The 23,541-nt window shown below is 46.3% G+C and overlaps 1 protein-coding gene across 10 annotated transcripts in view; it reads left to right on the top strand.

Moving 5' to 3' along the window:
* The window catches only part of LOC111250507 (cell adhesion molecule Dscam1-like), a 151,554-nt gene that overhangs the window by 51,070 nt on the left and 76,943 nt on the right, over nt 1-23,541 (top strand). Inside the window, exon 1 of one of the 10 annotated variants that reach the window (XM_086986564.1) lies at nt 742-977. The exons of the other annotated variants lie outside the window; for them this stretch is intronic. The gene's annotated coding sequence lies outside the window, so the exon portion shown is untranslated. Of the gene's footprint in view, nt 1-741; nt 978-23,541 lie in introns of those variants that run through there. 10 annotated transcript variants of the gene reach the window in all.

Here is a 23,541-nt window from a genome sequence, read left to right as displayed (position 1 = left end):
CACGGTTACCACCGCCATCGCTGATGTCGCTGCCGCAGCCGCCAAACGGTGCTTGCCAACGAAGCTTGCCGCTAAGCGGACATCGGTTGGCCATTGCAGAAGAAGCAGTCGTTGAGGCATTAAAGCAGCTTGCCTATTCTCCCGTTGCTGTGAACGAAGTTTCTCTCCCTCTTTATGGATAGCAGTACCGGCATTCGCTGGCTTCCAACATTCTTACCCTACTCGGCCACGTCTTTGTGAAGAAAGCAGTCTCCTGTGCGTCCACTGGGGTTGGGAAAGAGTAGCTATCCCCCCCCCCCCCCTGGCCAATACTGCTGGTGCGCGTACATAGTCATACAGCTTCCTTCTAAGCTGCAGTCTTCCATTCTGTCAAAAGAGCCTGCAAAGGCAGGATCCAGCCGGGTTAAGCAAAAAGGGGTTCGTCTAGCGTCCTTCGAACCTCACCGACAGCCGACTTTACCTCCTGAATCGTGGGATGCCCTTTCAGCACCATTGGCTCTCACGGCAAGTACCAACATTGCAGATGGTGGCTGACTATAGTCGTGGGCATTTACTGCAGCCCTTTTGCCTCCGTCCGTTCCTTTTTCGCAGTCCGTGGTACCCCTAGCATATATACACTCACTCACGACACGCGCACATTCAACGCACTGGCATAGAGCTGCTACGTTTGCCTCGCTAAACTCAGCTACCTACTGCTGCTGTTGTCCCATGTACTTTTTATTACAACGGGTTGGCCGCAGCGATTTATATTGCTGAAAAGCAGGCTGGGCGATCGCAAGGTGGGCAAAACAGTTGAAGTCGCCACTGACACTCACACGCACATCGGACCCTAAACTAGACAACTGCTCAATGGACAGGGGCAGGCGACGGAGGCGGCGTTGCGTCAACAGGCGCCGGCAGACATTTCCAGCAGTCGACCAAAGGGGAAGGCGATTACAACAACAATGAAAAAAGCGAAGGAAGAAGGAAAAGAGAAGGTAAGTCTAAGGCAAGCGAGCTAGCGAAAAGCCAAGGCGATTGTCGTCGCTTTATTTTGACTTGATAGCTTAAAGAAAGGAGTAGCAGGGAAAGAAGCGTGTAAATGGAAGGACAAAATCGTATTGCCATTTCAGGCTGACAGCATGGGAACTAGCTGTTGTAGGCCAGCCAGCTGTAGTAGCAAGCCGACACAGTGGTCGACTTGCTTGCGACAGGCAAAGAAAGGCTTAACCAGAGGTTTAGAGGCTGGAAAAAAGAGGTTTTTAAAAGAAAGAGGCATATTTTGTCGTCAAATAGACTAGGAGGACATTGCATCAACGTATATGCGGATTACCACGGTTGCTGTATAAATAACGTTAGCGAAACGTGTAAAATTTGTCGATAAGTGAATTTACAGCGATATTGCAGTAGAGTTATACACACACTTAAATTATTTATCAATTGAGCAAATTAAGACACCTGGTTAGCATCCATATAGTCTACACGTATATATCATGAATTTAATCGTATGCCTATTTGTAACCACTGCTGTCTTATCCTACGGCAGTATAGGACCATCGCGAACCGGTAACCCGTAAGTTAGTTTCAGTCACATGACATTAAAAGCGAGACTTTATCGATGCCCTAACCAAATCGACATACTTTTGTTACAGCCTTTCCCAATATTAATCCTGCTGACAGCAGATACGCCTTCGCGCACTTTCGACTGGTGGATTTTTTAATAGACTTCGACGGGACGCATGTCGTATGCTCCATTGTTTAGACATACAGACACAACATAACACAAAAAGGCTAAAATAAGCAGATGACATTTTAGTATAATGCCTTTACTCAACATGCAAGACGTATGAAAGCAGCATTTATATTATCTGCAATTTTGTGCATTTTCATGATAAATCAGTAGTCCAGTAAATAGTCCAGTAAATTCTCACATTAGTCGGTTCTAAAATAGAAGTCTGCGGTAACCAGAAGAGGAAGGTTTTTGTCGTCCCAAGCGTATAAAGGTGCTGCAGTTCGAGCGCATAGAGAGCTGCTAGTAATACTATAGTACTAGAGAAGCCGCTTATGCAGCGGTAAGCCAGAGCTGGAGCTTGATGTCCTGACCTTTGCGTATATCCTGCGTTCGGTCGGACATTCCTTTCCGGACAATGACTAGTCAACGAGGTACCTAGATTTTTTTCTGCCATGTCTGTGATACTTAACGGTGCCAGCCGATATATATATATATGTTGTCATCAGTCGTAGCACAATGTTTCTTTTCTGCTTAGCGTAATGGCGCCGTTGGGATGATCCAAGGAACAATTATATGTTATCGACTTCCGTTAGTTGCGAAAAAGCAAGCGCCGAAGGTATGACGATAATCGCTAAATACGATGTTGATCTTGATTATAGTATTTGTCAGGTTGGTAATTTTGTCATATATTTGTATGTTTATCATATTGGTATAGTAGTACTAAGCTGTCTCTAGTATATTGTTCGAGCATTGTGAAATAGGACTACAAAGGATTTCAAATATGTCAGAAGAACGCAAAAAAAGCCTGCAGCACTACAGTGTCGATAGCGTAGTTCGGAGCTTGCTCCCAGATGAACGATAGCAAAGCCTATAGGCTACGCTAGTTCTGATTATTGTAAGTTTATCATTCGAACATCTTGTGCAAACAAATAAATTTTCGTAGTCACTTGAGTTAACGAGTTGCAGAAATCTCGATACGTTTCAGATTTCGACGCTCTCGATGGGCCTGCATTGGCCACAGTTTACGGGTACGCTATAGGAGCGAACTGCACGATCTGGCTCTACCTTCGCTGCGCTCTTCCGTAATTGCCTTGACACTTGCAACGTGTATCTAATTTGAATAGCCCTCCTAGCTGTATACGCACATGATGACTGGCCTGCATCATGCAGACCATTCAGGTTCTTAAAGACGTTTCTCCTAAAAGATAAGGTGGTCTGAAAAATTAACGTGTGTACCAAAAAGCTCTCTATTGTCTATAACACATAAAGGGGAAATATACATGCTGTGGCAAGTTCCTCCATCCGTTCGCTGGAGACCCTTTTCTTTTCTTGTCGTCGTCGTTGCTGTTAGATGTACGTCATTAATTATCGTTTCTGGAGTCGTTTGACTAGTGCACGTGTTGCTATAAGCCTGCTCACTACGGCAGCTCATTCGTAGTGGCTGTGTCTCTAAACGACACTGCTTCTCTCCGTCGTGTGTATGTGCATTGTTCGCTATGAGGTGCTCTCTATGCGGTTTATGCTTTCAGTCTTCGTAGGCGAGTTGCGCCTCTAGCTTGGCGACAGCCCGACAGTCTACGAGACTGAGATACAGAACGATATGCAAGAGATGCTGCTACTCAGGAGGCAACGGAGCGGTGCCGGTGGGAACCAAGCCCCAAACGACTATGGTGAAGATGACGACGAGGACAACACGGAGGTTTAAAGTTGCCACCATGAATGTATGAAGTGATTGTTTGCATAATTAACGTGAAAGCAACGACGGGAAGATGGCTGACGTTTCTCGAGTTGAAGCTGTTCTACTTAGAGCCTAGGAGAGCTGCCCCTTTACGCAGAACAGCAGCGGCGGCAGCAGCAGCAGCAGGTCCATCTCTTGCTGCTCAGTTGTTTCCTTGACTGTCAAATTGAGGGGGTGGCGGCAGGTGGTTGCACGTCTCAATTATAACCATCCGCTTTTCGTCTCAGAGACACACCACAGGGTTCGTTCCTTATAGGCACGTTAATCGTGTATATGGATACGCTTGTATGTCGCATTTCCCGTCAAATTCTGCAAAATACAAGCGCCCAAAGGCATATTAAGTTCATCCCGTTTATATATGTACAGTAGCTAAAAGTAACGATAGCATTACACATGAACACTTCAGACCACGGTAAGCCAGATATCAAAATGGGGGTAACCGAAATAATATAGCACGAGGGTCGACCGTATTAGAAATCGTTTCATGGGCTGCAGTTTGTAGATAGCGAATGGAAACGCCAGAGAGAGTGAGCGTACTACTCGATTTCTAAACCATTCCATATACAAGATCTGTTTTCTGTTAGTAATCATAGGATAATTTGCCTGGAACGGTCAACGCCAGATACTCTTTTCTAATGCTTTGTTGAAATTGTGCAATTTCTCATAACATATTTAAAATGTGATTAATTTATCACAGCTCTGCTGACAGCGTTCCGTCTCAGAGAAAATATACCGCGAACGGTTTGTGCGTTTGCTCTAGGCTCGCTTGTAGCTTAGCAAACCTGAGCTATTCATGCAAGCGAGCGTGTACACAACTGCAATGATTGCGGTACGGTCCTATATAAGGAGTATAGAACCCGCATGTCGGGCACGAAACGCCACGCGGGGTATATGGCGTAATATGTCTGTGCGAAAAGAACTTTTGATGCGAACAATACGATATGGAGCGTGCAAGCCTGAGATAACCGGACGACAGGACCTCGTTTCAATGAGCCTGACGTCCTAGGATGATTACTTCTGTAGCTAGCTAGCTAGTACGAACATATACTAAGTGCACGCATTATTAGGTTAATCAATAACCCTAACCCTTATAATATTGTTGTCGCCTAGTCGTTCAACTTCCTATCCTGATAGGAAAAGTAGCGTAAGAATAAATGACGGTTATTACACTCCTGATCGACAGATTGTCTAGTTCCTCTAAATATCAAGCGTTTGACAACTCTAAAATACACCGCTTGGCTGATGCTTGGGGCGTACCGGTCAATTTTCAGGCCGGCAATCAAAATGTCCTAAATTTTTCCAGTGAATAAATCAAGCATCTATATCACTTTATTATTATTATCTGTTGCAGCCTATGTTCATAGAGGTAGCTTTGACGTGCGTACTCCGGTCGGGCAGGGCGTCCACGACCTGTTGGTTATTGTAGCTGGCGTGCCGTCGTTAAACCACTTCAATGTACTAACAAAAACGAGCCAGGGTTGAGAGAAAACCAAGAGTTGGAAAAGACACGCCCGGGGGGGGGGGTGACAGCGCTACTTCGGTTTTCAGTCAGTAATATAAAAATCACAAGATTCCTCCACTATACTATCCGGATAGGTGCTTTCAAAAGACAACGTATAAGCTAAACACACAACGGATGGGAAGGCGGGAAACACAAGCGTCTGCTTGAAAACGATAAACCTTGTTTCGCCCAATTAGCAAAAACGACAGGCTTCAATCTACTGCATATTAGGGAATAAGGTAATCAACTTTAAGGAATTAATCTGTAGAGCTTACAAAATTTATCGTATCGCTCGCATTCTGCCTTGCTGGCTCAAGTCGATTTTCGGATAAATTCGCTTTGCCATGTATAGGGCCCGTACCCAACGGCCTGATATTGCATAGCAAAGCCATGACCCGCATGCGCGGTAAGTATAATCTATATAAAGAGAAAATAGTTTGTTGTTTTTTGTGGATCCCTATCGTTAGTTCCAGAATATATACCTGTCTCCGTGATAGCTCAGTGGGTAACGCATTTGCGCAATCTTAGGGACACATTGCACTGTCCCTCGAGCCCGGGCATAGACAGACCTCGTTTCGCGCTGGCAGTCAGCTGTGTGATGGAATGCCTAGCGGCGATACGGGACATACAACTCGAAACATGGAGAATATATACACCTACGAGGCAATCGCGTCATTCTGATGTTGTAAAATTCCTTCTTCTTTGAGAGAGAATGCCCCAGTAACAGCAAAAAAAAGTGATTCTCTATGCGTTTCCTAACCTACCTCGCTATAGTTACCTAATCTAAAACTAGACTCCATTAAGCTAGTAAAGAGGCGAAATATACCGCTAAGCTTTTCGAATTGTCTTTTTGTTTTTTTTCTCTGTTTCCGACTGAGTTTCTGTATTTCATCCATTCGAACCTTTTTTGCCTTAAATGAATATAAGCAGGTTAAATATAAGCAAAGGGCTCGAACGTCTTTCGGGGTCCGAAGATAAAGCGCCTCCATACCAGGTATTAAGCCGCATAAATTCAATCAATTTAGCTTCAATCGTACCTGTTTCCCTACCAGTAATCGAGTATAGTATCTCAATCTTGTTATAATCCATTACGGTAATCTAAGCATAAAGGAGGTGTCGATATTGCCAGTGTTTAACGATATCGTATATTTCCATCTTATCTTTCGGCTCGTCGCGACTCATGCGTTTGTCTCGAGTAGACAAAAAGCCAAATCACAACAATTATACACTTGAGATCATCAAAAAATAGTTTCCTGTTATAGCCTGCGTCAGATGAAATGTGGACGTGCAGTAGACTAAATTTATTACTATTTTTTATTTATTTAGTACACGTTATTTAACCTTGGCATCAGCTATAATTTAAACATCTATACTGGTAACGGTTCTACAAGCTGCTACACTATAATCCATTGTTTTTTTGTAGCCGTAGTAAAATCATACTGAATTAGAGAAATTAGAAAAAAATCGAATAGAAAGTTAGACTTAATTTTCTGTAAGATTTGCTTTGCTTTCAAAGCAAATCATACCATCCTTACACTGATCGCTCGTCTTAGCACTCTGAGACTGGTTCATCCCTGCTATATTTCTTGCGCTATCAATCAGCTTTTTCCTGGAGTCAATAGTAGTTGACCCTTTACATTAGTTCCTATATGCACTCTGCCGGATTGTCAGGTACGGATCGGTCTAATCATTGCCAACAGTTGCCTGGTCTGTCTATGAGGCCACCGAAGATATCCATGCAACTGATAGTACTGCCAGAATTAAGCTTTTAAGTATAGAAGTCAGTTACTGAGTTCGCATTGGACGCGCTATTTAGCCTGAAGACCAGCCTTCATAACTTGAATTGTCTAACTAGAGAGGCAATTTTGTCAACTTGTAACCGCTTCATTAATTTACTAGAATTAGACGACGCTGCGGTAGATCGTATCGCCCGTTCCAGGTACTGCTATTTGTTTTTCCCTATGGGTCTGTAGGCTATACTGTACAGTCATTTTTTTTTGATCATCCTATATAGCTAAGAATAAACTGAGTGCTTCTCAACACGCAACTTCAGCCCTTTTGTACAACCAAGCGTCGCCTGTTCGTGAATGAGGCGTACCCTTCAGGCGTGATTTTGAGAAAATTAACGCCCCATCTTATAGGCATCTCATCTACTTATGCTCCCCCTTTATTTCATCATAAACCATAATGTCTTGTGATTTCTCATCTCGTAGTTAATACTTCGCATGTTCATCCTTCGTCTAAGCCTTTGGAGCATCAACGTGACGAACCTTGCACTAGCTCGTACATTACAGCATATTCCTCTCCGAGAACCTATTCTATAGACTTACACGAAACATCCCCTAATCCAGTTCTTACCTAAGCTATCTTTAAATCTTTAAAAAAATTATCGATCACCAATTATTTGATTTCTGTCCTTTGGTCTTGCCTATCCCACCTTTCGCATTTGCTGCTTTGCGCACAAACGACGTTTGGCACCACATAAAGCCTAAGTGTTTTCTGTCAAAAAAGAAGAAGAAGAAGTTTGGGCTTGCGTGTAACACTTTTCGTGTGCAGCCTATGGGCCGCCTTCGACCCTACAAGGCGCACCGCCATGTATTCCGTTGACGTCGGTGTGCGTGCCACGATCGACCTATCTCGAACTTGCTTCTTTCCCACTGACCCGCTGCCCTCGGAGATAGCAGAACAGGGAAGCTCTAACTCTCTAGGTTCAGGTGCTGGAACCGCGCTGTCAGTCCAGGTCGTGGTCGAAGCAAGCGAGAGGTAAGGAGGGAACGTGTCGTTTTGCATTCAAGATGGAGTAAGGTGAACAGAATGCGTCAGCAACAACGGAAGCAACCTGGTTGAGCCGCGTTGCCGCTGCTGCGGTGGGTAGTCGGACGATGCGGAACTGGGCTGTCTTGAGTAAGAACAGGGCCAACTTGCCCAACTCTCAATGGCGGTTGGGGTGGCGAAAACGGAAGCAGCAACAGTGGCGGCTAAAGATATCAATGGATACAAACGGGAGCAACAAGCCTCCGGATATCATCCTTTCCATCGACCCCTCGGCCCGGAAAGGAAAAAAGTGGGCCACTCCTATCGGCTGCTCCCGCTTTACACGGAGATACATCTTCTCCGTTCGACGTGGCGGCGGCAGTGATGGCGACCATTTCGCCTTGCGACTTGCGTTCTTTAAAAGAAGATGAAACGACAAAAAGCGAAGGGTGAGCCGAACGCTCTAGGGGGTTTGCCAGGAGTGGTAGCATCGGCGGTGGCGGCGCTCCTTCGTAAGCCAAGCACTACAAACTTCTGCTGCAGGTGCTATAGCCAATCCAACAAAGCCGCTCTCGCTACCCCGCACGCTGTCTACGGGTCCCCACGGTGTTCGAAACTCCATTATGGAAACTTTTCCATTCCGTTCTATCATGCCCCAATTCGCCCCCCGACGTCTCTTTCTTTTTCTTGGCTAACGCCTCTCCCAGCTTTTTATTCGTCATTCCCATGAGTAGGCCGAACGACTGGTCTGCCAGTCGTTCGGCCTTTTCTTTCCTTCCTCGACCATTCTCTAGCCCTGTTACTACAAGGCGTATCGATCGAACGACGGGCAAGTCTCCTTGCCCCAGTCAAGCAGAATCGTACCCCGACGACTCGGTAAACTACTGTTGAACGGTTCTGCCAGTCGACTCGATTCAAATCAAGCAATTTTATGAGGCAGGGAGAAATATCGGGGTCGGACGACGACCTCTGAAAGAAGCTGTGTTCACCACAGAAAGACAAACAGCAACTACCAGATGTACATAGGCAGTGACAAAGGCAACTTACGGAAATATGCACAGAGAACAAGGCAATAGTATAAACCGTAATGCCTTCTTTTCCCGACAAAAGCACGCCTCGGTGAGCAATATGTCTAGTACAGTTAGAGGTGGTGACAGTTAGCATTTACACACTTAACGAACGGTCGTAGTTTCACTATAGTAGCGCCTGAGATGGCGTTACGCTCATATCCGTTGGCACGTACAGACATATGGCACATTTGTTCTATACTGCACCTGTTCGCCAGCTGGTCGTTCGCAAGTCGTTTTTCTCGGCACGTTTTCTACTGCCTTCAAGCCGATGATGCAATGACGCAGTGATCCATCTTTGCATCACTTGAAATAGGGCAGAGCCGTCGAATTTTGCTGCATTTGTGCACCTTCGCTCTGCCACAAGCTGAGCGGCCTTGGACCCCCTTGTGGTAATCTTTGAGGCACGGCGACGGCAGTGGGAGTGGGGGACTTCGTGCTCCAGTGGTTCTCCCCATTCGGCCTTCCGCCTCTGGGTCGACTGGGCGGACAGAACTGGCCAGTAAGAGAAAAAAGGAAAGCGGTCGGCAACCAATGACAGCGGCTACTACAACTGCTACTACTAGCGAAGCCTGTTGAACGAAGCAGAGCGCAACCGAAAGGCTTACCTACGTGTCTTGTGTCACTTAACTAAGCGGAGCTGCCGATTCGAATAGCGAGCATCATTTCGGCTGGGCGCCTACCGAAGCCGCTCCCTCTGTGTGTCCTATTTCTTCCTTCATCAAAGGTCAGTCGTCGTTTGGCATTCGTTTTTTTCGACATGATGGTTGTCGCCGCTGATGCTTAGATACGACAAGTGCAGCAGCAGCCACCGTTCGTCTGCTATGCTGTTCTGCTTTGTTGCTGCAATCCTGGCCTGTTCTTGGCTTGGTAACTTCTGGCCTGTTGCTTTCATCAGACATTACCACCAGTGCCGTCGTGATCGTCGCCTGCTTCATTCCCTACATAGAAACAGAACACAATTCGCCAGCGGTCGAACCATGGCCCAGATCAATGGCAAGCTAGCCAGCGAGTTGGACCTAGCGTTTTCCGTCATGTTGCCAGCTCGTTTTCTTGTCCCTCACTCAGCATAGTCGTCTTCGACACCAGCACCGTTTTGTCTTTCCGGCGGACGAAACGGCAACTGTGAAGGCATAGATGCGGTTGGTTTGTGCCAACTGAACGGTGTACTATATTCGCCTAGATGTACATTTCGTCCCTGCAACAGCTACAAGCAATCGAAAAAGTTCATGGGCAATTGGGCTCTGAGCTTCGTGTGTATATCAAGGTATTTCCTATGGAAAGAAATCGTTCAGGCAGAGCAATGCTGACTACAAGAAGAAGTAATATAACACGCCTACGTACAAGGTAACGAGATTTGCTAAGCATGTGTCCCTTCCCAGATATTTTCTTGCTGCTAATCATGCAGACGGGGCTGGAGGGACGTCGTCGACGATGTCGAAGGGCGCTGCAAAATCCACCAGTTGCTGCGGGCGAAATATCGGGAGGTCGGCGGGAAGCATTTGCCTTGACCCTTGGTGTGCTATAATCCATCGAAGTGTGTGCATGTCTGCATATCTAATGCATGCACTTGTGCATCTAATATTCGGTATGTTCCGATCTTTTTCTAGCCACTTTCTTCTTAATCTAGAACTGCAGTTATACGAGGTCTTGACAGCGGAATGCATGAAATTAGTTGACTTCCTTTTGTTGTTGCTGGTGGAGCTGCCCTTTTACAGTATCATGCTTCCTTTTTCGGCCTAACGGTGATTTGCCCAACCTGCCGCGGCTGTGTTCTTTATATGTATGTATATATATGTATATGTATGTATATATATATATATATATATATATATATATATATGGTTCAGTACGGACAAAACGTGTGAAAATTTGTCAAAGACAACGAAGAAGAAGGGAAGAAAAAGAAGCAGAAGATTAGGCTTTGAACAAAGCTCGCCGTCGCCGGTCGCCGGGCAGTAAAAGCTGCAGAACGGCGCACAAGTGCTGACTTATGAACGTGATGTCACGTTCTGGAGCAGACAAAACGAGTGGCGGTCGCTAGCCTGTCGGGAATTCAGGGAAAAGGGGGAGAATGTCCAGGAGGGACGGGTTTAAGGATGGTCGAGGAAGGCAAGCCATGAAGACGAGCACAAGGAAGCTGAAGTGTGTGCAGCAGAGGGAACGAGGAAAGTCGGGAAACGCAGCGCCGTAAAGGCGGGAGTGTAGGGAAGAAAACAGAATCGGCAGCATAGCCTGTCTGCAGTTGTCGAGCCATTGCTGTCTTGGCGTTCGTCCTGGTCTTACTGGGGCTTGCGGGCCGGCCAACAGATGCCCCTTGGGAGCCGTGCAGGCTGCTCGAAGCGCTGGTAGCTCCAGTGCAGTAACGGCAGAAGCAGCAGTCGCAGCCGCTGCTGAGAATGAATCCGATGGTCCAAAGCTCACCCAAACCTGGCAGACCAGCCGGCCTGCGGGCAGATCCATCTACCACCGCCCGTAGGGTAAAGCACGGACTAGGAAAAAACGTTGCTGGTTGTGCCGCTGCGGCCGCTGCTGCCTGCTATCATTTGAGCGCTATCCGTTTCGATTTGCGCGCATGCTTCTGCCTTTGCCGCTGCGTCTATGGGCGTCTTTGTCGGCGAGAGAGTAACTGTCATCGCCGACTATCAGCCTGCCGTGCTTACTGTTGGATCTTGCACCGGTACGCAATAGCGGCAGTCGCAGAAGGTCCACAATTCGCAGAAAGCAGGCCTGGATGATACTACCACTGAGAGTTAAACCTATAGTTGGGAAGAACGTGTATTGGTCTGCATGATAATGGGTTTATGTGTGTGCGTGAGAGCGATGAACGACAGCCTGTAAGATGTAATGAATCTCTGATGTCTCGCGTTCCTAATCCAAGCTGTGACGTAACCGGGCCTGACAAAACCCGAAGACGAAACCAAAAGGATCAGGGAACGGACAGTGATAGACCTCGATGCGACCAGACCATTACTGCAATGGCCAGCCGTTGAGAGGGAAAGGTTGGGCCCGAGCCAAGGATGGGTAAAAGAAAGCGTCTAAGTAGAAGGGTCGTCACGGACCCAACCACGATTCTTGAATAGAAGGAGCAGCGATCAGATAAAGGGGATGTATGGCATGAGAGACGAAGACATTCTGCTGCTACTTGTAGTTCAATTGAGAACCGGCGCTAGCGGTGGCCTTTACAGTACTGAACTGCTCAATCTGAAGCTAAATGGTTCCCAGTCAGATCTCAGCCCATAGCCATTAAAGCAATAAAGTTCACGCGCTTTATTATTGTGTAACTGTCACTGCAGTCACGGCTATTATTAGACAAATTAACGAAAAGCCTAACTGAGAAACAACAGGTTTTTCATAAAAAGAACTCGCCGCTAAAGTCGATGGCCCGGTAAATCTTGACCACAACCAAATTAAAGGGCCGGCTGTTTTGCCTCAGAAAGGAAGAACACCGTACTTAAAACTTACATTTATTTTCTTTTGACTATTACATTTGCTTTTGGTAAATCGTAGGAACTTGGCATAACGGCCACAAATGCAGGCAAGCAACGCAAGGCAAAGCAGACGACGGAAGACCAAGATTGGATCTGTCTTGGCTTGGCTGTTTCGCTCAGCTGCCGGCGGTTGGCTTCTATGACAGTTACAGCAGCAGCAGCCTCTCGAAAAAGACCCTATCCATGACATTTTAAGGCCGAATGAAGCGGAAAATATATATGATCTATCTATCCATAAAGCGGCCGAAGAGCATTATCGATTCTCGGCCAACGAACGCACTGTTGGCCGGCCTAACGGCCGACCGATCCATCCACCCGTCCTTCTCATAGCTCGCATCCCAGTGTTAGCTAGATGGGCGGCGAACGTAACGGGGTTGAACGAGCCGCAGTCACCTCGAGTAGGCGACGTTCCGGCCTACAACTGGTACCGCCACGGCGACGGTGATGACGGCGACAAGGGCGGCGGCGGCGGCAAAGGGTTTCTGCCACAACCAGCTATGGCTGTCATTATTTCAACGATGAAGAAGCAAAGACGGGCGGTCGGCGAACTCCCCCATCCGTCGAACGGTTCAGATGTATAGACAAAGTTCGAGAAACCATCGGCGGCCACTGCTGCTAGTGAGGTCACTATCGCCCCTACCCCCTGTCAACGTCTCGATTGTCATCGGAACAATCGATGACGTCCGCGGCCCAAAGCAAAGCAGTAGCCGTTTGGTCTCAACGTCCAAACGATTATTGAATTTAAAGAAAGACGAAAAATTCCGACTTCTTTTCACGCTCAGAAAAGTGACGACGATGGGAGATAGAAGGACTGTAGTAGTAGTGGTTATTTTCGTAGCAACGGCCAAATTTGTTGACAATATAATACTCAAGAAGTGATCTGCTAAACTCCACTTGAATATAAATGAAAGGAAACAGGGACACAGTAAAATTTACATACATATAGCCATATGTGAATATACTACTTTGGCTATTTGTAGCACATTTTATTATACCTTCGCGCGAGTGTTAGAAATATTATATATGCATTGCGGGAAGGAGTAAGTAATCGTAAAAACGAACTAACTAATATTATATACCCTTTCGGTTAAGTACATAAAGACCGTTGAAATATAAATAATGTTTCTGTTATTCCCTCTTCCTCTATCTGTTTAGAAGTCTTTCTGCATATCGAGCCCTCGCAGTCACTGCATATCGATCGTCCGCCTGCAGACAATAAGCAGTGGACGTATGGTGTCACTTTTTTTTTCGCTCGCTGAAACTACGATTTAAGAACAATTATACTTGCTAGCTATGTGACGAGCTGAACCTAAAACGCAAATAAATGAGGATTTGATCAACTGTCTATAACCCACGTGCTCCATTATCGTACAGGGGAGAGTCGGTAGAATCCTCAAAGCGGGATCGAATCGACTAACACCGATGCTCAGGACGCAAGCACCACATGGTCTCCTATCGGCCTGTTCCGTCGGTTCTCACGCGAGCCGAGCCTTTATACCCAAACCCTTACCGCTCACCGACAACCTTCACTGCCCCGTTCTTCTTGAAATGGCAGTCAGCCGCGGATGAGCAAAGAGGACAAAGGGCGAGAGACACTAATCCAAAAGGATTGGCAGGGCAGTTGCACGACTAGTCCGTCGTTGAAGCTCCATTATCATTATTGCTTTCTGCTTCTTGTAGCTAGTCGACCCATCCACTGGAGGCATCACGGCCAGACGACCACCGCCGGCCGCCGGAGGGCGCTGTAGACTACGGCGGAAGTAGCTCCAGCTGGCGATGACGTCGCTCGTCCCGGCCGTACCAGCAGCAACAACAAGAGCAAACTGAGGGAATAAGAGTTAGCAAGCGAGAGTAAGAAAGAAATCGTAGGATCGTCGCTGAAACTCCTTCGCTCGCGAGTTAAATAACCAGGCTGGTGGCTGCTGTGTAGAAAAGAAAGGTCACTATCACTGAGACGAGTGGCCAATGGGAAAACCGTTTCGAGCTGTCGAGCCTTTGCTCCTGCGGCATGGGTTTTTGATGAACCTTGAGCCGATGGTCTGACGAACGCAGGCGTCAAATGTCTCGCGAGCCACCGGTCGTAAGCGAACTAGGAGGGAGAAACCTACTGTCGATAGATTTCGATAGGATCGAAAAAAAAGGATTGCAAAAAAGATTGAATGAAATACCAACAGAAATCGTCGCAGCGGTTAGCTATTGGCAAACGGATAACGATACGGGTAATAGGTGAAAGGCAATATTTCTATGAATCTAAGAAGCCGACGATAAACCGGGACAGTCATGATGATGAAAAACATAACGTGCGAACCGGAGCACTAGACGCTGGCAGACAACACCTAAAAACAAAAATAGGCCTTTGAGGCTTGAAGGCGAGGGATCTAATAGACAGATGATCGTTCAGGATGGACAGGACTACGATATAAGAGTCCGGGCGAGAGAAATTGAACTAGCAAAAGAACTTCCGGGGTAGCATCGACTATATCAATCATGGATGAGAATGTCCCTCGACTGTCACCATGCTGAAATAGTGCTTTAATTTTCATCATTTAGCTTAGACATCAGAAAGCAATTCTTGGACATAGTATCAATTCGATACAGGACTATAAATCTGGTTTGATATTGGACAACGAAATGTATTTCCGTTATCAGATTTTAGTTCTTTTTATTCAGGCGCGAGACAAACATGGGTATGTAGCAATAGTGGACCTCTAGCAGTTCATAATGAGGGAGCGTTATAATGGGGTTTAAGATAAAAACGATATAATCGAGGCATCACTATCACCTATTGCACTCGCATTTGCGGTGCGTATTGCTTGTTCATTGCCTGCTGGTACTGACTAAATCCTTACTTCAGCTGTTTTTTTTTCGCTGCAACTGGTACCGTATAAGGGAGGTCCGACATGCAGATACTAACACAGTATCAAGCGCTGCTGTGGCAGGGGCTTCCTTCTGCCCCTTGTTTCGGAATTGCGAGGGTTCAGGCGGAAGTGGTGATTCAGAATTAGCATTAACCCCTCCCTCTCCCCCTTCAGCTAACGTGTTTCTGCAATTTCGTTGGCGCTGCTTTATGTTGGTTCTGTAAGGAAAAAGGGCAACCTTGCCCTTGTCCAAGCCCCCCTCCCCCTCTTTTATGCATTTTTCCTCTTCTGCCTGATTGCTTTGGATAATGTGACTTTAGTCATCAATTATGATTGGTTACTATTGCCCTCATGGGTGCCGCTGACTTATTTGCTTCGAGCAGCACCATAGGTTTACAAGTCGCGCGCTGCTTTTAACGACTTTCTACCGCTTCAAGGCAGGCTTAGATGAATATTAGAAGATTGAGATTACGGTTTGCAGGTGGACATCGTTCCGAGGACTCCGGAACTGTGGCATTCTCAAGTAATTTCACCTATTTATTGCGTTGTCGGTTAGGGTAACCATATGTCGAGAAACGATAAGAAGTGGCAGGCAGAAGCCGAATATCTGCAGCAGAAGACATTACTGTAAATATAGTAGCAGCATAAAATTATTGAGTAATGATAAGACCTAGAGAAACTCATATCGAACAGAAGCACGTGATAGTCAGATAAAACAATTTAAATTAGACAACAAAAGCGAGGTGTCACAGTCGCACGTATAGCAGCTTGGCTGCGTTGTTGTCACTTTAAGTGAATTCATCGTGTGGATATTAGAACAATAGTTATAAAATACAAATGACATAATACACATTATAATGACTACACATACTTTAACTACGTTGACTTCAAAGGAGAGGTTATGGCATCACAAGTGCCTCAAATAAAAGCGAGTGCGACTCTGTTCAGCTTTCTTGCTTTCAGACATCGGTCAGAAAAACACCTAAGACCAGTCGAAAAAACGCATTATAAAAGTCTGTGGTGGATCTTCGTCTTAGTAGGCCTTTCTGCCGTTTCGAGAGGCGGCAGGCTGTGTGGCCAGATTTAGCATCTTGGTGCATCGACACATGTTTTACGGGCTCGCTGGCCAGCCATACTAGTTGACGCGTGCTGGGAAGCGCTTCGTTTGTTCGTGTGTTCGGGTCGTACTTGAGGATGACGAAGATGAGGCTGTTTTGGTGGATAGAGCGCGAAAAGAGAGCGGAAATTATAACCATCACGAAGGCTTCGTTGGGCCGAAAATCGAGCGGTCGCGGCTCATCGACATGACCAAAGCCGGGTCTTGCCGATGTTTTGGCGACGTTTTCATGCTGCAGCAAGCGAAGATCGAAGAAATGAGGTCCGCTTGCCAAACAGATGATGGCTCCGCCAGTGATAGCCAGCCACAGTTGCTGGCAAATTCGGGACCAACTGAATCCGCTGATGATAAAAAAAGCCGAGCAGAAAGAAGGGAGGCGCCGCTGCTGCTGCTGTTAATACCCCTACTGTGGTTACTAGTTGTGGTGATTCGGCTGATGATGCTCTTCAGTCGGACGCACATACGTCTCCTCGGCCGACGCGCTTGACTGCGTTCGGTATTGAAAATGCTGATTCGACTCAGTGAACTTCGTACAATTGATTCGAGCATCAGCAGCGCCAGTCTAGCTGCGTTGCCGCCGTTGCAACGGATAGAGGGTGGCTGTTACTGCCAACCAGCCCAACTCCTGGGCTCATTGAAGTTGGGTCCTTCCGTTCTGATACTAGATGGGCTAACGACGCTATCTACATGCGGTCTGCATGTCAGAGGTGGCGACCGATTGCAAACGTCTGCAACGAATCAGTAGCAGTGGCTGCGAGATGCAATCGCTCTAACCATCTCCTATGGCCTTTGCGCTGTATCAGTTCCTCTTCGTATGCCCACTTTTGCAACCCCATATCCTCATTGTCGTCGCGACCACGGAGGACATACAACGTTGCCAATGTCCTCCTGTTGACGACTCTATTTCTTTGTAATGGAAGCGAAGAGGACCTCAACGAAGCTTTGAAGCCAAGCCATGCTAAGGCTCGCTTGGCCGCCTGCTTCGCCTGCGTTACTTCACGTCGACAGGGCAACAACTTCAGGAGAGGCTGACAACCGCCGATGCCTGTCGGCGCGCTCTGGTTAGCGCAGCGGCCGCTGACGGGCATGTTGCCAGTGTCTGTTTTACTTCGCTCAGATTACCTGCCATGCGATACGGGAGTCTGAAGTTTCCTGGAACCCTCCTTTGCCGGCAGCGGCAGAAAAGGGTAAGGAAAGGTGGCGGGTCCCATGGTTGCTTGGCTGAATTTCTAGCTGTCTATATAGTTGTCGTAGCAACAATAGGAGCTGAGTGGATGGGCGCGTTATTACTCGGCAAGACGGACGAGCCGTGGACCTTGTTGACGACGAAGCAAAGAAAGTCAGCATAAAGTTGCGGCCGAAAGGCTGAGCGATCGAAAGGCAAGCACAGCGAGTGCAAGCTTGCCGGCCTGCCGACTAGTCGGCTTGTATGCTAAGCAAATGTAATCCCGTCAACTTTAGTGGTGAGCGCCAGTGATGATGCTATTGGCAGGTGTAGAGACCCCCAGACGCGGGCAAGCTACGAGATTGACACCCATTGAAGTGGACGTGAAGCTGAACCATTTTCCGCTTCTCCTGTTGCTAGCATCGAACTATATGTTTATGTTGGAAGCAGTCGGCGCTTTTCATGGCGACGCATAGCCATAAATAAGAGAGTGGCATGTCAGATCTGTTTTTCAAACCTATTACGTGCCGCAAGGCGCGATTTGTAATCACAGGTCTCTAGTGCTATTCCTAAATATTCTGTAGTATCCGTGCTTCTGCAGTAATGAACGTTCTTAAATAAAACAAATTATTATGGCTTATTAGGCTAATTGTAAATATACACATGTCCATAACCCGCCCTGCTCCGACTCACGTACATTAGGCCTTAAAAGAGAAACAAGAGACAAATTGATAAAAGCAATAATAACCTCTATAGTAAACAAGTGCCTTTTCCAGCAAAAGGGCTCTGAGTTCCTCTACGTATATTGCTCGGACAATTCTTTAGGGAGAGACAGCGAAGAACGAGAAAATAAATACTTTTGAGCATAAATGCGAGCAGGATTCTCTTCAATGAATAGACTGGTTTGCTCCTCAATACAAACTATGTCCGATCGATGTGTAGTCCGCAATAATGCGACGAACAATAGCATGGACTTGGATTGCTGCGCCCCTGCGTTTCCTTTTCTCTGTCCAGTAGAATGGATTCTTGGCATCAGCTCTTTTGGTGCTGGAAGCTTTTGCGGCCCTGCGCCGGCTTTGGTTGCTATTGGGACCGAAACCCAAATCTTGGACGTCCCAGAAAAAGCGGATCCTTTGTGCAAAGGTAAAACAAATGGAACTGCATCTGTCGAAAATCCACGCGTTTCCTGAAACCCTCAAGGCTTCGTTGCGCTCTAAGGGAGCTAAGCAGAAAAAACCAAAAGCAGCGGACTCGAAATGCAGCCGGGCACGAAGCGTGAAGCCATCTAAAAGAATTCGGGGGGTGGGGAGGTAAGCCGTCGCCGCTGACGAAAAAGAGTACTCTATGCGAGCCCAGAAACATTTCACCTATTGAAAGAACAGGGCTCGAAGGAATTCGCTGACAAAGAAACAAATACCCGAGGGTCTGACTGGCGACTCACTCGTTCGCTCTTCTGCCGGCCGGCTACTGGAGCACACCCGGCTCGGTACGCCGTTGTACCGGCAGCAAAGGTGGAAATACGCGAGTGACATGGTTTAAGAGTACTACCTCGGTACCTGCCTCGGAGTCGCTAAAGATGTACTCCTGCCCTCTTGTGTTTTTTTCTATAGCTTCAGACGACGACGGAGCAGGCGGGACCTACCATTGCTATATTTAGGTTAGACGCTTGATTTGGAATATCAGCTAGCTTTGACCTTCGTAACCCTTTTATTTGGACGAGGTGACAGGCAAATCCCGGCACAGAACAATGGCTGTCTCGCTCAAGCTTATATGGGTGCGTCACGTCAGAGTTTACCGGTTTTGCAGTGGCGTGCCACTGCTGTCGTCCGACCATGAAATAAGTAGTAATAGAATGAGGCAGATTTTCGAATAGGCTACGAGATTACAAAGCGGGACGTAATCGAAATCTTTTTTCGGCTCAAACATCAGGATTTCGAGAAGGGCACTTTCGCGGCGATACGAACTAGCACAACACTCTAGCCTGAGTTGCTGTTAGTTGTGCTATATATATATATATATATATATATATATATATATATATTTGGAAAGATAAAAAGAAGCGGTCGTCGACCCTCTGATAGTTACGTTGTGACGTGTCAACCCGCTGAGTGACGTTAATACCGCCATTGATTCACGCACATTGTGCAGCAGGAAAGTTGTCTGCTGGTATCCGTTTTAGGACAGGTTTCTGTCAGCCTATTTGTCCTATCGGAGTGGCATCAGCAGCGCGTAGACTGTGTGGCTAAACGAAAGTATAGAAGCGTGTCCTACCAAGCAAGAGTCATTTTTTGGCTGGTGTCTTCGGCGCTGTCTAGATGATCACCGCCAGTAGGCATCGCAGAAACAGGACGAGCTCCAGATAGACATAGAAGAACATGGGAACACGCAAGCTCAAGATAAACACAGTCGGACCACAAGACACACTGATTTGATGCGCTGACGGTGCGCGGATCCAGGCAGTACTGCCTCTGCCAGAGTTTGTGACACATCATATAGTAGCGTTTCTGCTATTTGACCAAGCAATAAGGAATAATAAAAGAAATGATTCTCCCCAGATCGGACAGGAGTCGGGCAGACTACCGCTTGGTCTTTAACTACTCGTCCGAGTCGGTCCCTGCTGATACCCTGTCGCTCCCTTTCACGAAGATAAGAAGCCGACCGGACTTTTGAGGCAGCCTTGCTTCTGGCTATGTCCCTTTCATGCTCGCTCCATCTGTGTGTCTGTGACCACTCATTGGATGAATGCCTCCGGACCATCTGAGAGGATCAGCTTCTGGGGATATCTACCCAAACAAGACAGTGCCTAACACAACAATACCCCGTAGGGCTCTCTTGGCTGCTCGGTCGATCTCGTGGCTCACATAGGCCAGCAAGCTAACTAGCCGTAGAAGGGACCTAGCGCGGAGGGGACAGACATACGGAAGACGGAGCTTCGATTAGGCTAAGGAATAATGAGAAAAAAAAAGCGGCTTTTGCTGAACTGCGTGTGATCTGTGCAATCGGAAGAAGGAAAGTCTAATCCAACGTAACGTGTACTGCTACTGCTTTGCAAATGTTTCCTAACATCTTCCGTAACTTTAATGTCTTTTTTGTGCGCCTTGTGTTGATAAAACTGAAAAAAAGTTAGAATCTAAATGTATTTTTAGGTATATTTTCTAATCTAAATTCAATATACCTTTATTCTTAACAGCGATGCTGCAGCATCCTTGCCAGAAACTCTGCAGTAGCACAACGTAAGGTCAAGTTGAAGTCACAACTTGGCTTTTAAGTTTATGCAATACGCAAATGTGTTTTTTTTTTTATTTGCCAGCCTATTTGCCACAAATTATTGTTTTAACTGTTACTTGATTATCATACTGTGTTAAATCGTTATGTGAGTGTATAGTTAGTGTCAGCCAACGCGTATTCCTTATGTTTACAGCGATACCCATATTTTGATTCATCTAATTCATGTTCTTCACTGAGATATGTCTAAAAGATGGCATTCAGATGAGATGACTCATTTTAGATGAAGTAATCCCCACTGATAGCTTTGTGGGTAACGTATTTGCCTGCAAATCTTTGAGACGGCTTTGGTCCGGGTTCGAATCCGGGCAGAAGCACAGTTCGTTTCGTGCTGGGATTTAGCCATCGAACGGAATGGCCTAACGGCGACACTGGCCGTAAAATTCGACGCATAGAGGCGAAGTAAGTCAAGAGGCCCACGAGGCCAGTTCTTCAATCCGCCCTGTAATTTTCTGCATCAGAATCATCATACCCGCACCACAGTTTTTGTAGTATCCTAGTAATATTACTCTGTGCGGTAATCTGCATCGCAAGTGAATTGAACGTTGAAAAATACCGGGTCATCTTTTACTTAGAGACTAAACTCGATTCAATATTCTCACAGTTGCAATTTACGATACGGGTAGCGCTGAGCTGACATTTGAAATTTGCCGCTACAACGTCGTAGCGCTGTTCGCGTTTCAGTTTATCAACATCCTTTCCGTTCGAATTTTTCTCTTGCCTGTAGGTTGTTAATGTCTTTATACAATGGCAAGTTCAATAACGCTGCCTTAGCCAATGATGAGATGGATTCCTTCTGTAAATTAAACTATTTACCCTATGTTATCAATCGATAAAAACTAGAAAGAAATGTAGCGGCGGGTTCTTCTCTTGACTTTAATTCATTCATAATCGAAATATATAGCGACTGCAAGTTTTTCTCAACTCACCTGATTTAGAGTCACAATTTATTGGAACACTGGGTTAAGCCGAGACGCTTTTCGTTATCATTTTATAGTTTTTACGTACGCATATGCATTTCAATTAGCCAACAGCCAATCTTTTTAACTTTATTAGGGCACAGGTTTTACGGGCCACAAATAGGACACGTGTCATCTTAGCCCACTCTGCCTTCACACACATATATATGTATATATATATATATATATATATATATATATATATATATATATATTACAGACAAGATAATATGAGCAGCACTGAAACCTTAGACTTGATTTGATCTGATGCAAAAATACATAAGTACATATGTAGTCTATATCACTGCATAAAAGGTTGTCTGGTGCCTAACGAAGCGCAGAAAGCCAGTTACAGCTCTATATATCGTCTTATGAACATGCCAATTTCTTGTAGTATCGATTTTTAGACGGAAATTAAAATAATTTTCTATCAGATAAACATAAATAATAAGTTAATCTAAAGCAATAGAAATTAGCAGCAAGCCTGTTTATTTTACCTGTAACCGCCATCTACTTCATTTCCACCGATATGTGTCAACAGGATATTGAAGCATTAGCGAAATAAATAGAACATTTTAACGAATCGTCGACCTACTACGCTGTCTAATTTATGCCGCCGTATCGCTCGATCAGCTGATAGTTCATGCAGTAAACAGACAAACACCCCAGTTATGAAATACACAAAAAATAACATACAGCATTTTTTGAGACTGATAGGCATATATCAATGTATAATTGTGCTGGTTCGCTATTCTGGCGTAGGTGTTATGATGGATGCATCAACGAGACCAATAGGGTGGTTTAGAATATGCTGGAGAAGACTGTTCTGCCTTGGGTGAGTATTGCGTTCTTTTCAAACTTCGTTGTTATTATCGTTGTTGCTGCTGCTGCTGCTGCGAAGGAGAAGAGCGTCAATCCGAAGGGTCTGAAAAGTCAGTTTTTTTCCATGGAACAGAACAGATCTAGAGGACCACCGGCTCGTTAGGACCTAACGAAAACCGGAGCGGATTCCGGCCAAATCGTTGCTAAGCCGGCGTACATGCCGTCGACAGACCAAAGCACGTACACACTCACATATACCATAGCAGCGCAGCAAGAGACGCCCCACATTCGTTGCATTGCTTTAAACGTGGTGTGTGCACACGTTGATAGGAAGGATGGTTGGCGGTTAGGCAGGCTAGCAGCGGCCTCTGGCCGGCTACTGGTTGCACCGACTCAGTCAGAGCAACAAGAGGGCTACCCATAGGCCAAAAGCAGCGTTGTTGGTGTGGAATTACCATCCTTACCCGCAATGGTTGGTTGGTAAGCAGGTAAGAGGGCAGCGGTGCGAGGATATAGAGGGAGAAAGTAGAAGGACAGGCTCTGCGAAAGGATCGCTCTGGGCTGGATTGCCTAAATGAGCCTCGTGTTGCTGCACGAACAGAAAAGAGGAGCTGAGGGGAAACGCATTCCCATCGAGGACGATTGGGCCGGCGCTTTCAGTCGCTTTCGGGGTAAACCAGGTAACGAGGCCGGCAGGCAAGATACACAATACTTAAGGGCTGGTAGACAAACCGAGCGAACACGAGAATCTACCACTATGTCTATTGGAGTTCTTGGTCGGCCTGCATTCGACATCATTCTATGAATGTTTCCGGTGATGGCAGCTTTGGCGACGGTAGTGGCGCTGGCTAACAGGTGTAGCCTGAAAACCTTTAGGCTCTGTATTTGTTGTTTTGTTGGTATGCTTTGCACATCGTGAGGAGGTTACGAAAGGCCAGGCGCAATTGTATAACAACAGAATGAGCTAGTGAACGTAACCCTACGATACGATACGATCACTCCTGATTCCACTGACTGCCGTCTTTCCTTCTGCCGTCGTTTGTTGTTCGGTAACGAATTTCGTATTTGGCAAC

This window comes from Varroa destructor, unplaced genomic scaffold (genome assembly GCF_002443255.2).
Source record: "Varroa destructor unplaced genomic scaffold, Vdes_3.0 BEIS01000004.1, whole genome shotgun sequence".
Lineage (NCBI taxonomy): Eukaryota > Metazoa > Arthropoda > Arachnida > Mesostigmata > Varroidae > Varroa > Varroa destructor.
This window is presented reverse-complemented; position numbering and strand designations above follow the sequence as displayed.